Raw genomic sequence first — 13,873 nt, forward strand, 5'->3', positions numbered from 1 at the left:
ATGGGCTGTGGTCACATAATGACACCAATAAATTGCTGATCTAGGAACTGAAGCTGCAAAAACCAACCTAACACATAAAACACACAAATGGAGTAAAAAAATCTGCTGTAACTTAACTAAAATGCGTATGACCTTTTTTTTTTTGTGGTACCTTTACGTAACAAGGTAGTTCCAATGAGGTCAGAGGACCTCTCTCCCACGGGAGACCTGAAGGAGATGTTTTCTCTCAGCAGAATATGTCGTTTATCAACTGATTGAATATTTTCTGGTGGAAGGTGATCCACTAATAGCCTGACTCATTTAAAAAGACTTCAAGACACTAAACTCAATACCCTATCTGTGTGCCAGGGGATACATATTAGTATTGCACGGTATCATTTGCCTAAATCAAAGGGCAGTAGTTTGGTTCCCTTTAGTTCCGGTTATTTCTTCCAATTCACTATAAGCCTTTAGGGCCTACTTCCTTTAGCCAATCAGAGGTTGCTAGGCGACTGCTTGAGAATAACTATTTTCCCTGGCTGAAGGCGAGTCGGTTTATTAAATTAATCCCATTAAAATCTCAACATCACCTCCCTGGGCCCCAACACATCACACAATATTAAAGCCGCAGTCATGTGTTTGTCTGTGTCACAGCCAAACGGCAGCCCAGCCCAAGCCTGGCACAGACATGTACCTTCCCAATCTCCAACACAGTCAGTCAGCTTAGCCAAGCCTAACAATGATCTGCCTGACAATCAACAACCTGCCTGAATTAATGACCTGCCTGGATAGGTGAGTGGGTTCAGTGTCATCAATGTAGAGCCATCCTGTTTCTAAAACATTGCAGTATTTTAGATTCTTTTTTGGTGTTATTCTTACTTTAATTCCTCCGAACATTTATGGTATTATATCTTATAAGCGACAAGAACTTCTAGACATTAGATCAGAGATCAATCACCACAAATTTGACTTCCCAGACCTGAATCCTTCTTTCGGACTGTATGAAGAAGCTCAATTCATCATGGATGCTCTGCCAAAAAGACGCCGCCGAAGGAGAGGAAGTAGAGCTGGTGTTCTAGTCAGACTCTGTAGGATGGTAAACCAACCACCACTTCTGAGTATAATACTTGCTAATGTACAGTCTCTGGACAATAAAGTAGACATGCTCAGGGCGAGGATCTCCTTCCAACAGGCTTCTCCGTACATCGCACGAACATGAAGAAAGAACTCTATGGGAAAACCAAAAGGTGGAGGGTTATGTTTCATGATTAACAACTCATGTTGTGACTATGGCAGCGTACAAAAAACTATGCTCTCTCGATCTGGAATACCTCGACTACATCTCTGCTTTCAACAACATAGTGCCCTCCAAGCGTGTCACTTAGCTCAGGGCCCTGGGTCTGAACATAGGCTAGACGTAGCATTAGTATGATGTGACACTCAAGCCCAGGAGGTGTGGTTCCAGGAAAATAACCTTTCCCCAATGTAAAAAAACAAAGGAGCTGATGGTGGACCACAGGAGACAGAAGAGGGAGCATGCCCCATCCACATCGACGTGGGCAGTGTGGGAAGGCTCAAAAGCTTAAAGTTCCTTAGTGTGGACATCACTGAGGACCTGAAATGGTCCCACCACACCGACACCATGGTAAAGACGGCGCAACAGCACCTCTACCAACTCAGCGTCTGAATAACTTTGACCTTGCCCCTAAGACCCGCATCAACTTTAACAGATGCAACATTGAGAGCATTCTGTCGGGCTGTGTCACCGCCTGGTACGGCAACTGTACTGCTCTCAACGGAATTGCTCTCCAGAGGATGGAGCGCTCAGCCCAGCGTATCACCGGAGGCATGCTGCCTGCTCTCCAGGACAGTTACAGCACTCGTGTCAAAGGAAGAACAAGAACATCATCAAGGATCTCAGCCACCCAAATCACGGTGTGTTCACTCTGCTACCGTCTAGCAGACAGAGACAGTATAGGTGCATTAACCAAATATTGTTGTTATCCGTTATTGGAAGTTCCCGGATAGGTACTGTTGGTGTAGCACAGAGGATTTTCAACCAACCTTATCTTGTTGATGTTTCGTCCCACCTACACAACAGCCAGTGTAATCCAGTGGCGCGATTTTCAAATACCTTAAAAATCCTATTACTGCAATTTCTCAAACATATGACTATTTTACAGCTATTTAAAGACAAGACTCTCGTTAATCTAACCACACTGTCCGATTTCAAAAAGGCTTTACAACGAAAGCAAAAGATTAGATTTTGTCAGCAGAGTACCCAGCCAGAAATAATCAGACATCCATTTTTCAAGCTAGCATATAATGTCACAAAAACCCAGAAGACAGCTAAATTCAGCACTAACCTTTGATGATCTTCATCAGATGACAACCCTAGGACATTATGTTAAAAAATACATGCATGTTTTGTTCAATCAAGTTCATATTTATATCAAAAAACAGCTTTTTACATTAGCATGTGACGTTCAGAACTAGCATACCCCCCGCAAACTTCCGGGGAATTTACTAACAATTTACTAAATTACTCACGATAAACGTTCACAAAAAGCATAACAATTATTTTAAGAATTATAGATACAGAACTCCTCTATGCACTCGATATGTCCGATTTTAAAATAGCTTTTTGGTGAAAGCACATTTTGCAATATTCTAAGTACATAGCCCAGCCATCACGGGCTAGCTATTTAGACACCCGGCAAGTTTAGCCTTCACCAAAATCAGATTTACTATAAGAAAAATGTTATTACCTTTGTTGTCTTCGTCAGAATGCACTCCCAGGACTTCTACTTCAATAACAAATGTTGGTTTGGTCCCAAATAATCCATCGTTATATCCAAATAGCGGCGTTTTGTTTGTGCGTTCCAGACACTATCCGAAATGGTAAATCATGGTTACGAGCATGGCGCAATTCGTGACAAAAAAATTCTAAATATTCCATTACCGTACTTCGAAGCATGTCAACCGCTGTTTAAAATCAATTTTTATGCAATTTATCTCGTAAAAAAGCGATAATATTCCGACCGGGAATCTGCTTTTCGGTAAACAGAGGAAAAAACAGAAAGACGGGGGCGGCCAGTGCACGCGCCTAAGCCCACTGTCCCTTGATCGGCCACTTGAGAAAGGCGATAATGTGTTTCAGCCTGGGGCTGGAATGACGACATTCAGGTTTTTCCCGGGCTCTGAGAGCCTATTGGAGCCGTGGGAAGTGTCACGTTACCGCAGAGATCCTAAGTTTTGGAAAGAGATGTCAAAGAAAGCCAATGAATGGTCAGACAGGCCACTTCCTGTAAAGGTATCTCTCAGGTTTTGACCTGCCATTTGAGTTCTGTTATACTCACAGACAGCATTCAAACAGTTTTAGAAACTTTGGAGTGTTTTCTATCCAAAGCCAATAATTATATGCATATTCTAGTTACTGGGCAGGAGTAGTAACCAGATTAAATCGGGTACGTTTTTTATCCAGCCGTGTCAATACTGCCCCCTAGCCCTAACAGGTTAAGTATCAAGGTAAGGTGACTCTTTCGGTTAAAAGCATTCGAATTTGCAGTGCATACATTATTTAGCATTCGTGTGCCCATGAAAACTGTTTTCACCCCGTAACATAATGCGACACAAAATGTTATATACAATATATATATATTTATACTGTCAAATAATAGTTCTGCAGGAGGGGTGAAGTCAGGCGCAGGAGACTCAGGTACGTGAAACACGTAGTTACTTTAATGAAGAAAACAAGTCCAAAATATCAAGCCTACAAGGCAAGGGAAAAAATATTCCAACAAAGGAAGACTAACACAGTCTTGGGAATATAACGGGACGCAGCCCAGCAACCCTAAAGTCAAAACGCTAAATATAAAAGGACCAGAAAAGAAATCCCCCCCAACCTACGATAACAGACACGAAACAATCCCGCACAACCCCAAACACAAAACAGACAGACTAAGTAACCCACTGATTACTAAACACAAAACAGGTGCTACCCTAACCAGACATTACCAAACGAAACAGAAAAGGAAATCGGTGGCAGCTAGTAGGCCGGCGACGACGACCGCAGAGCGCCGCCCGAACGGGGAGAGGCGCCACCTGTGGACGTTGTGACATATACATTTCTGAGATCTCTGCTCATTTCTGAAAAATCTGCCCTTCAGCTCGATCCAGGATTCTTACAGGGTTCTTTGTCAATGTCTAATTTAACTGATTAACGCTTAATATATGATATAATAACATATTACACTGCCATCAGTCAATCAATAAAATGTATTTATAAAGCCCTTTTTTACATTAGCAGATGTCACAAAGTGCTTATACAGAAACCGAGCCTAATTGGGTTTTAGGCTGTAGATGTAGAAGCACTGCCGTAAATGATTTTGGACAAATCTGTCAAGACACCAACCATGATAAAGGGTTTAACATAGGTTTTAAATCAACTCATGAATATCTTATATCTAAAACGTTTGCAGATCATTATCAGTGACTACTCCCTGGTACCCTAGTTTCTAGAAAGATCCATGTCTCCAGTCTACCCGGATAGATCAAAAAATAATGAGATTATATGTCAGTTAAAAGAGCTGTGCTCTATTACCTTGATAATCCTAATGTTTAGTGCAGAAGGAAAGCTAGAGTGCCTGGTAAATGTCTGGGCAGTAAGAGCTAGCTTGCCTCTTAGGGTGTTTTCTTCAAACGCCTTTTGAATGAAATATGCGGGATTTTTTATTTTTTTTTCTCCTTTGCTTCTGTCATTCAGATGATTTCACAAAAAAAATAAAAAAACGTAGCAGATTAGAGCTTCATAGCTACGTTTTAATATATGGGTTGTCAGGGACTGATCCCAACTCAATTGTCACCCACATTTCCATGATGAGTGCTAGCTTGCTAGCTGTGAGGGAATGCCTGACAGTTTGCTGAGGCAGCGAGCCAGGCGAGAGGCAGTCATTGCATTGGCTGTATTGTGCCAGCTGCGAATATTATGATTGATGGTTTTATTCTTTCAAGTAAAAAACTACCAGAATTCAGTGGCTAGAGCCCTACAATCGATACATAACATAGCTAAATACCAGTGAATTGTAAATGTGTCCCAATCTATCTTTCTGTGCTGCTGGCTAGCAGGCAGCTCCCTCTGTCTCGTCTAGCCTAGGCTACCTATTGGCTGAAAATGTTTCAGTTTATCCTCCCATCACCAGAGTGACATATCAACACCAAACATACCATTACAATGTAACCCAGCTCAGGAGTAGGCCTACATTAGAAGTAAACTATGTTATTAGAATTGTAGCCTTCTGTGTTACAGTTCAGACTTTGTGAGAATTGTCTGTGTTATGCTGTGTGTGTCTGTGTTAGGATATGTGTGAGGTGGTGTGTGTTCGTTTGTGTGTGTGTGTGTGTGTATGTTTGTGTGTACAGTATGTGTTGGTGGTGGTGCTGTGTGAGTGAGTGAGTGTGGATGCTGAGAAGTCTGTGTTAGGCTGTGTGTTCGCGCGTGTGTGTGCGTAGGACTTCCAATCCTCCCCATATTAATCAGGTGTGTAATCAGTGTGGTTGCCTACTAAGCAGCAGGGGAGATGCCAGCAACCTGCAGTAATAGTGAACCACAGTACTGCAGAGAGGGCTGGGCCTTTGACCACACACACACACACACACACACACACACACACACACACACACACACACACACACACACACACTAAGCCAAATAATCAGCTACAACAAACTCACTGTCACTAACTGTCGATCGCCTCAATTTCCCTTTATAATGACTTTTGGGAATCTGCTAATTGGGATGTCCATATTTGTGTCTGCTGATCATGTGTTTATATTGGTATTTCTCTCCCATTAACAATTCATAGTTATTTTCTGTAGTTGATGGCTTAGTAATTGGTAGAGGGAGATGAAGCTCGGCAGTGCTGGAATCTGTGAGACTGTCTAACATAGAGATTTTTAGTGTATCTGAAGTATTTTGGGGCCATGGCCTTGCTACGTCCGTGTTCCTCTGTTAGGTGAGTCTGTGAATAGTTGCACATTGATTGGTGGAGTTGTGGATCCAGGGACAACAGAATAACGATTACCCAGAATCATGTCACATTAGCAATATCGCCCTGCACTCCTCTTGTTCCTCCCTTCCATGACCATGAGCTCCTCCTCCTCCTCCTCCTCATCTCCCGCTCCTCTTCCTCATCTCTCCCTCCTCATCCTCCTCATCTCCCCCTCTTCCTCATCTCCCATTCCTCTTCCTCATCTCCCCCTTCTCCTCCTCCTCAAATCCTCTTCCTCATCTCATCTCCTCCGCCTCATCCCTTCTTCCTCATCTCCCCCGCCTCTTCATCTCATCTCCTCCTCCTCTTCATCTCATCTCCTCATCTCTCTTCTTTCCTGCCTGTTGCATCATCAGCCGCTCCTCAGTGAAGAATATCTCCTCCTCTCCTCCTCCTCATCTTCTCTCAGACACCTGTTTCTGTTGTTAAAATTCTATGGCTTTTGAATCCTCCTCCTCTCCTCCTCATCTCCTCCTCCTCATCTCCTCCTCCTCCTCCTCCTCCTCCTCCCCTCCTCCTCATCTCCTCCTCATTTCCTCCTCCTCATCTCCTCCTCCTCCTCATCTCCTCATCTCCTCCTCCTCCTCCCCTCCTCCTCATCTCCTCCTCCTCATCTCCTCCTCCTCTCCTCCTCATCTCCTCCTCCTAATTTCCTCCTCCTCATCTCCTCCTCCTCCTCCTCCTCCTCCTACTCATCTCCTCCTCCTCCTCATCTCCTCCTCCTCCTCATCTCCTCATCATCTCCTCATCTCCCCATCCCCTCCTCCTCATCCCCTCCTCCTCATCTCCTCTTCCTCCTCATCTCCTCCTCCTCCTCATCTCCCCATCCCCTCCTCCTCATCCCCTCCTCCTCATCTCCTCCTCCTCTTCTCCTCCTCATCTCCTCCTCCTCATCTCCTCCTCCTCCTCTACTCCTCATCTCCTCATCTCCTCCTCCTCATCTCCTTCTCCTCCTCCTCTCCTCCTCATCTCCTCCTCCTCCTTCTCTCCTCCTCCTCTCCTCCTCCTCCTCCTCATCTCCTCCTCCTCACCTCCTCATCTCCTCCTCCTCCTCCTCATCTCCTCATCCCCTCCTCCTCTCCTCCGCCTCATCTCCTCCTCATCTCCTCATCTCCTCCTCCTCCTCCTCATCTCCTCCTCTTCTCCTCCTCATCTCCTCCTCCTCCTCATCTCCTCCTCATCTCCTCATCTCCTCCTCCTCATCTCCTCCTCATCTCCTCCTCCTCCTCATCTCCTCCTCCTCATCTCCTCCTCCTCATCTTCTCTCAGACACCCATTTATGTTGTTAAAATTCTATGGCTCAATTGAATGACCTGCAGTAGAGTTTTCTAGCCTTCAAAGTGAGTTGATTCTTCTGCCTCTTTCGCCCTCAAAATAAATCCAACCTGTGTGAAAGTTCAGTGATATTGTACTGTACACGCTGTGTGCTCTGTGTAAAAGATGAAGGCTATCTCTTTCTGCTCTACAGGAGAACATGACTCATGTTAGAGCATAGATCAATTGTATGCTGGTTAAGCTCAGGCTGCGGACATGAACAAAAAGATGAGACTGGTCTGCTTAAAAACAGATTGTTTTAAACTGTTGCTCCAGGGTTATATAGTAGTATTATATAAAGTATATATATTATTATACTATTGTTGAGCTATGAATAACAGTTTGAATGATGGGGTTGGGATATCAGGGATTGGATTGGGATATCAGTGACAGGATTGGGACATCAGTGATGGGCTTGAGATATCAGTGATGTGGTTGAGATATCAGTGAGGAGGTGGGATACCAGTGATTTGGTTGAGATAACAGTGAGGAGGTGGGATATCAGTGATTTGGTTGAGATATCAGTGAGGAGGTGGGATATCAGGGATGTGGTTGAGATATCAGTGAGGAGGTGGGATATCAGTGATGGGGTTGGGATATCAGTGTCAGTAAAAGGGTTGGGATATCAGTGACTGGGTTGGGATATCTGTGACGAGGTGGGATATCGCTGACAGGGTTGGGATATCAGTGATGGGCTTGAGATATCAGTGATGGTGTTGTGATATCACTGCTTGATATAAACCCGTGCATTGCACAGGATGACAGAAATATATCAATTTATTCCCTAAATAGTGCCCTATTCCCTACAGAGTGCCCTATTCCCAACATAGGTCCCTATTCTCTATGGGCCCTATTCTCTACATAGTAACCTATTGCTTACATAGTGCCCTATTCTCTACATATTGCACTCCTTTAGACCAGAGCCCTATTCCCTATATAGTTCACTACTTTAGACCCCAGTATGGTTGAGAAGGAGGCAAGGAGATAGGATGCGAGGAATCAAGGAAAGGCAAATTGAGAAAAAGTCACAGAAATATAAAACAGATCTAAACATAAAGGGACGGGAAAGACTGTGATAGACTTAGAAAATAACGTTTTTTTTTTAAAATCCCTTTAGTGCCATTTTCACAAGTATATGGTATATTTTTACAACTCTTAGTACAAAGCTCAAAACATATCATCGAAAAGGAAGTTCTTTAAAATATCTAAGCACATTTTCAATTGACTAAGTGCAACACAAAATCATTCAGTTACTTTTTCAATCAGTTTTTCATCTAGAAATGCATGTTTCACATTGCAATGCATGTTCATATAAAGTCAACGCTTTTCGCAATACAGTGATCACATTACTTTTGATATGATATCTTCTAATTTAAAAAAAGAATGATTTTACAATAACTGAAGCCGACTGCTCTTAATTGATAATTACTTAGCCGTTTGCTAAACCTACAGATTTTAAATTGGTTTGTGTACAACAGATTCTGAGATCTATATAATGAAAATGTGTGTTTGTAAAGTATAAACATATAAAGTGTAAACATATAAAGTTTAAATATATAACATATAAAGTATAAACATATAATGTATAAAAATAAAATATAAACAAATGAAGTATGATATGTATAAGTTATTAACATATTAAGTACAAACATAAAGTATGAACATGTAAAGTATGATATAAAACGTAACAACATATACAGTTTAAATATAACATATAAAGTATAAACGTATAAAGTAGAAACATATAAAGTAGAAACAAAGTATAAATATATAAAGTATGATTTGTATAACTTATAAACATATTATGTACAAACATAAAGTATTAACATATGAAGTATGATAAATATAATGTAAGAACATATAAAGTATAAACATATAAAGTATAAACAAAGTATAAATATATAAAGTATGATATATATATATATATATATAACATATAAACATATAAAGTACAAACAAAGTATTAACATATAAAGTATGATATATATAATGTAAGAACATATAAAGTATAAACATATAAAGTAAAAACAAAGTATAAATATATAAAGTATGATTTTATAACGTATAAACATAAAGTACAAACAAAAAGTATCAACATATAAAGTATGATACATATAATGTAAGAACATATAAAGTATACACATATAAACATATAAAGTGTAAACATATAAAGTATAAACATAAGGTATAAACATAAACATATAAAGTATGATATATATATTATATAAACATATAAAGTATAAACATATACAGTGGCTTGTGAAAGAATTCACCACCCTTGGAATGTTTCCTATTTTGTTGCCTTTCAACCTTGAATTAAAATTGATTTTTTTTTAGTTTGTATCATTTGATTTACACAACATGCCTACCACTTTGAAGGTGCAAAATAGTTTTTCTTGTGAAACAAACAAGAAATAAACGTGCATCACTATTCACCCCCCAAAGTCAATACTTTGTAGAGACACCTTTTTCAGCAATTACAGCTGCAAGTCTCTTGGGGTATGTCTCTATGAACTTGGCACATCTAGCCACTGAGATTTCTGCACATTCTTCAAGGCAAAACTGCTCCAGCTCCTTCAAGTTGGATGGGTTCCGCTAGTGTACAGCAATCTTTAAGTCATATGACAAATTCTCAATTGGATTGAGGTCTGGGCTTTGACTAGGCCATTCCAAGACATTTAATTGTTTCCCCTGAAACCACTCAAGTGTTGCTTTAGCAGTATGCTTACGGTCATTGTCCTGCTGGAAATCACTGAAACAGGTTTCCCTCAATAATTTCCCTGCATTTAGCGCCATCCACCACTCCCTCAATTCTGACCAGTTTCGATGAAAAACATACCCACAGCACGATGCTGCCGCCACCATGGTTCACTGTGGGGATGGTGTCCTCGGGGTGATGAAAGGTGTTGGGTTTGTGCCAGACATAACATTTTCCTTGATGGCCAAAAAGCAACATTTTAGTTTCATCTGACCAGAGTACCTTCGTCCATATGTTTGGGGAGTCTCCTACATGACTTTTGGCGAACACCAAACGTGTTTGCTTATTTCTTTGTTTAAGCAATGGCTTTTTTCTGGCCACTCTTCCGTAAAGCACAGCTCTGTGGAGTGTACGGCTTAAAGTGGTCCTATGGACAGATACTCCAATCTCCGCTTTGGAGCTTTGCAGCTTTGCAGCTCCTTCAGGGTTATCTTTGGTCTCTTTGTTGCCTCTCTGATTAATGCCCTCCTTGCCTGGTCTGTGAGTTTTGGTTGGCGGCCCTCTCTTGGCAGGTTTGTTGTGGTGCCATATTCTTTCCATTTTTTAATAATGGATTTAACCTCTTGGGGCTAGGTGGGACGCTAGCGTGCCACCCGTGGTGCACTCCATCAACAGCAGGTGCATTTCAAGAGCGGCAAATTTGAATCCAAATAAATGTCAAAATTCAAATTTTTCAAAAATACAACTATGTTACACCATTTGAAAGATAAACATCTCCTTAATCTAACCACGTTTTACGATTTCAAAAAGGTTTTACGGCGAAAGCATAAATTTAGAGTATGTTAGGACAGTACATTTACAAGAGTTGTGTGTAATGTTTTGTCAAGTCAAAGACAGGGTCACCAAAACCATAAAACCAGCTAAAATGATACACTAACCTTTTACAATCTCCATCAGATGACACTCCTAGGACATTATGTTAGACAATGCATGCATTTTTAGTTCTATCAAGTTGATATTTATATCCAAAAACAGCGTTTTACTATGGCATTGATGTTGAGGAAATCGTTTCCCTCCAATAACCGGCAGTCAAGTCAGCGTCACAAATTAAATAATTAAAATTAGAAAACATTGGTAAAATATTATATTGTCATTTAAAGAATTATAGATTTACATCTTTTGAACGCAATCAACTTGCCAGATTTAAAAATAACCTTACTGGGAAATCACACTTTGCAATAATCTGAGCACTGTGCCCAGAAAAATACGCGTTGCGATACAGACTAGACGTCATGTTGGGGAGATCTAAAATCGAAAATACTATGTAAATAATCCATTACCTTTGATTCTCTTCATCAGATGTCACTTCCAGGTATCACAGGTCCATAACGAATGTAGTTTTGTTCAAAAAAGCTCATCATTTATGTCCAAAAATCTCCGTCTCGTTAGCACATGATGTAAGCCAGCCGGACTTCTCGTCATGAACGAGGGGAAAAAATATATTTCCGTTCATTCAAACATGTCAAACGTTGTATAGCATAAATCATTAGGGCCTTTTTTAACCAGAACATGAATAATATTCAAGGTGGACGAATGCATAGTCTTTTATAACGTATTGGAACGAGGGTACCCAACATGAAGTAGCGCGCCAGGTGTCTAATGGGACATCACCGTTCCATGGCTCTTGTTCGGTCAGATCTCCCTCCAGAAGACTCAAAACACTTTGTAAAGGCTGGTGACATCTAGTGGAAGCAATAGGAAGTGCCAAAATATTCCTAAACCCCTGTGTTTTTCAATGGGATAGGTTTAAAGTCAATACAACACATCAGGTATCCACTTCCTGTCAGAAAATGTCTCAGGGTTTTGCCTGCCAAATGAGTTCTGTTATACTCACAGACACCATTCAAACAGTTTTGGAAACTTTAGAGTGTTTTCTATCCATATATAATAAGTATATGCATATTCTAGTTACTGGGTAGGATTAGTAACCAGATTAAATCGGGTACATTTTTTTTATCCAGACGTGCAAATGCTGCCCCCTAGACCCAACAGGTTAATGGTGCTCCGTGGGATGTTCAAAGTTTCTGAGATTTTTTTATAACCCAACCCTGATCTGTACTTCTCCACAACTTTGTCCCTGACCTGTTTGGAGAGCTCCTTGGTCTTCATGGTGCCGCTTGCTTGGTGGTGCCCCTTCCTTAGTGGTGTTGCAGGCTCTGGGGCCTTTCACAGTAGGTGTATATATACTGAGATCATGTGACAGATCATGTGTCATTTAGATTGCACACAGGTGGACTTTATTTAACCTGTTAGGGCTAGGGGGCAGCATTTGCACGTCTGGATAAAAAAATGTACCCGATTTAATCTGGTTACTAATCCTACCCAGTAACTAGAATATGCATATACTTATTATATATGGATAGAAAACACTCTAAAGTTTCTAAAACTGTTTGAATGGTGTCTGTGAGTATAACAGAACTCATTTGGCAGGCAAAACCCTGAGACATTTTCTGACAGGAAGTGGATACCTGATGTGTTGTATTACCTTTAAACCTATCCCATTGAAAAACACAGGGGCTGAGGAATATTTTGGCACTTCCTATTGCTTCCACTAGATGTCACCAGCCTTTACAAAGTGTTTTGAGTCTTCTGGAGGGAGATCTGACCGAACAAGAGCCATGGAACGATGATGTCCCATTAGACACCTGGCGCGCGAGTTCATGTTGGGTACCCTCGTTCCAATACGTTATAAAAGAGTATGCATTCGTCCACCTTGAATATTATTCATGTTCTGGTTAAAAAAGGCCCTAATGATTTATGCTATACAACGTTTGACATGTTTGAACGAACGTAAATATATTTTTTCCCCTCGTTCATGACGAGAAGTCCGGCTGGCTTAGATCATGTGCTAACAAGACGGAGATTTTTGGACATAAATGATGAGCTTTTTTGAACAAAACTACATTCGTTATGGACCTGTGATACCTGGAAGTGACATCTGATGAAGAGAATCAAAGGTAATGGATTATTTACATAGTATTTTCGATTTTAGATCTCCCCAACATGACATCTAGTCTGTATCGCAACGCGTATTTTTCTGGGCGCAGTGCTCAGATTATTGCAAAGTGTGATTTCCCAGTAAGGTTATTTTTAAATCTGGCAAGTTGATTGCGTTCAAGAGATGTAAATCTATAATTCTTTAAATGACAATATAATATTTTACCAATGTTTTCTAATTTTAATTATTTAATTTGTGACGCTGACTTGACTGCCGGTTATTGGAGGGAAACCATTTCCTCAACATCAATGCCATAGTAAAACGCTGTTTTTGGATATAAATATGAACTTGATAGAACTAAAAATGCATGCATTGTCTAACATAATGTCCTAGGAGTGTCATCTGATGGAGATTGTAAAAGGTTAGTGCATCATTTTAGCTGGTTTTATGGTTTTGGTGACCCTGTCTTTGACTTGACAAAACATTACACACAACTCTTGTAAATGTACTGTCCTAACATACTCTAAATTTATGCTTTCGCCGTAAAACCTTTTTGAAATCGTAAAACGTGGTTAGATTAAGGAGATGTTTATCTTTCAAAGGGTGTAAAATAGTTGTATGTTTGAAAAATTTGAATTTTGACATTTATTTGGATTCAAATTTGCCGCTCTTGAAATGCACCTGCTGTTGATGGAGTGCACCACGGGTGGCACGCTAGCGTCCCACCTAGCCCATAGAGGTTAACCTCTTACATCTAGACGTTCCGCTAGCGGAACACCTGCTCCAATATCCAATGATGGGCGTGGCGCGAAATACAAATTCCTCTAAAATCCG

This window comes from Salmo salar, chromosome 12 (genome assembly GCF_965601325.2).
Source record: "Salmo salar chromosome 12, fSalSal1, whole genome shotgun sequence".
Taxonomy (NCBI): domain Eukaryota; kingdom Metazoa; phylum Chordata; class Actinopteri; order Salmoniformes; family Salmonidae; genus Salmo; species Salmo salar.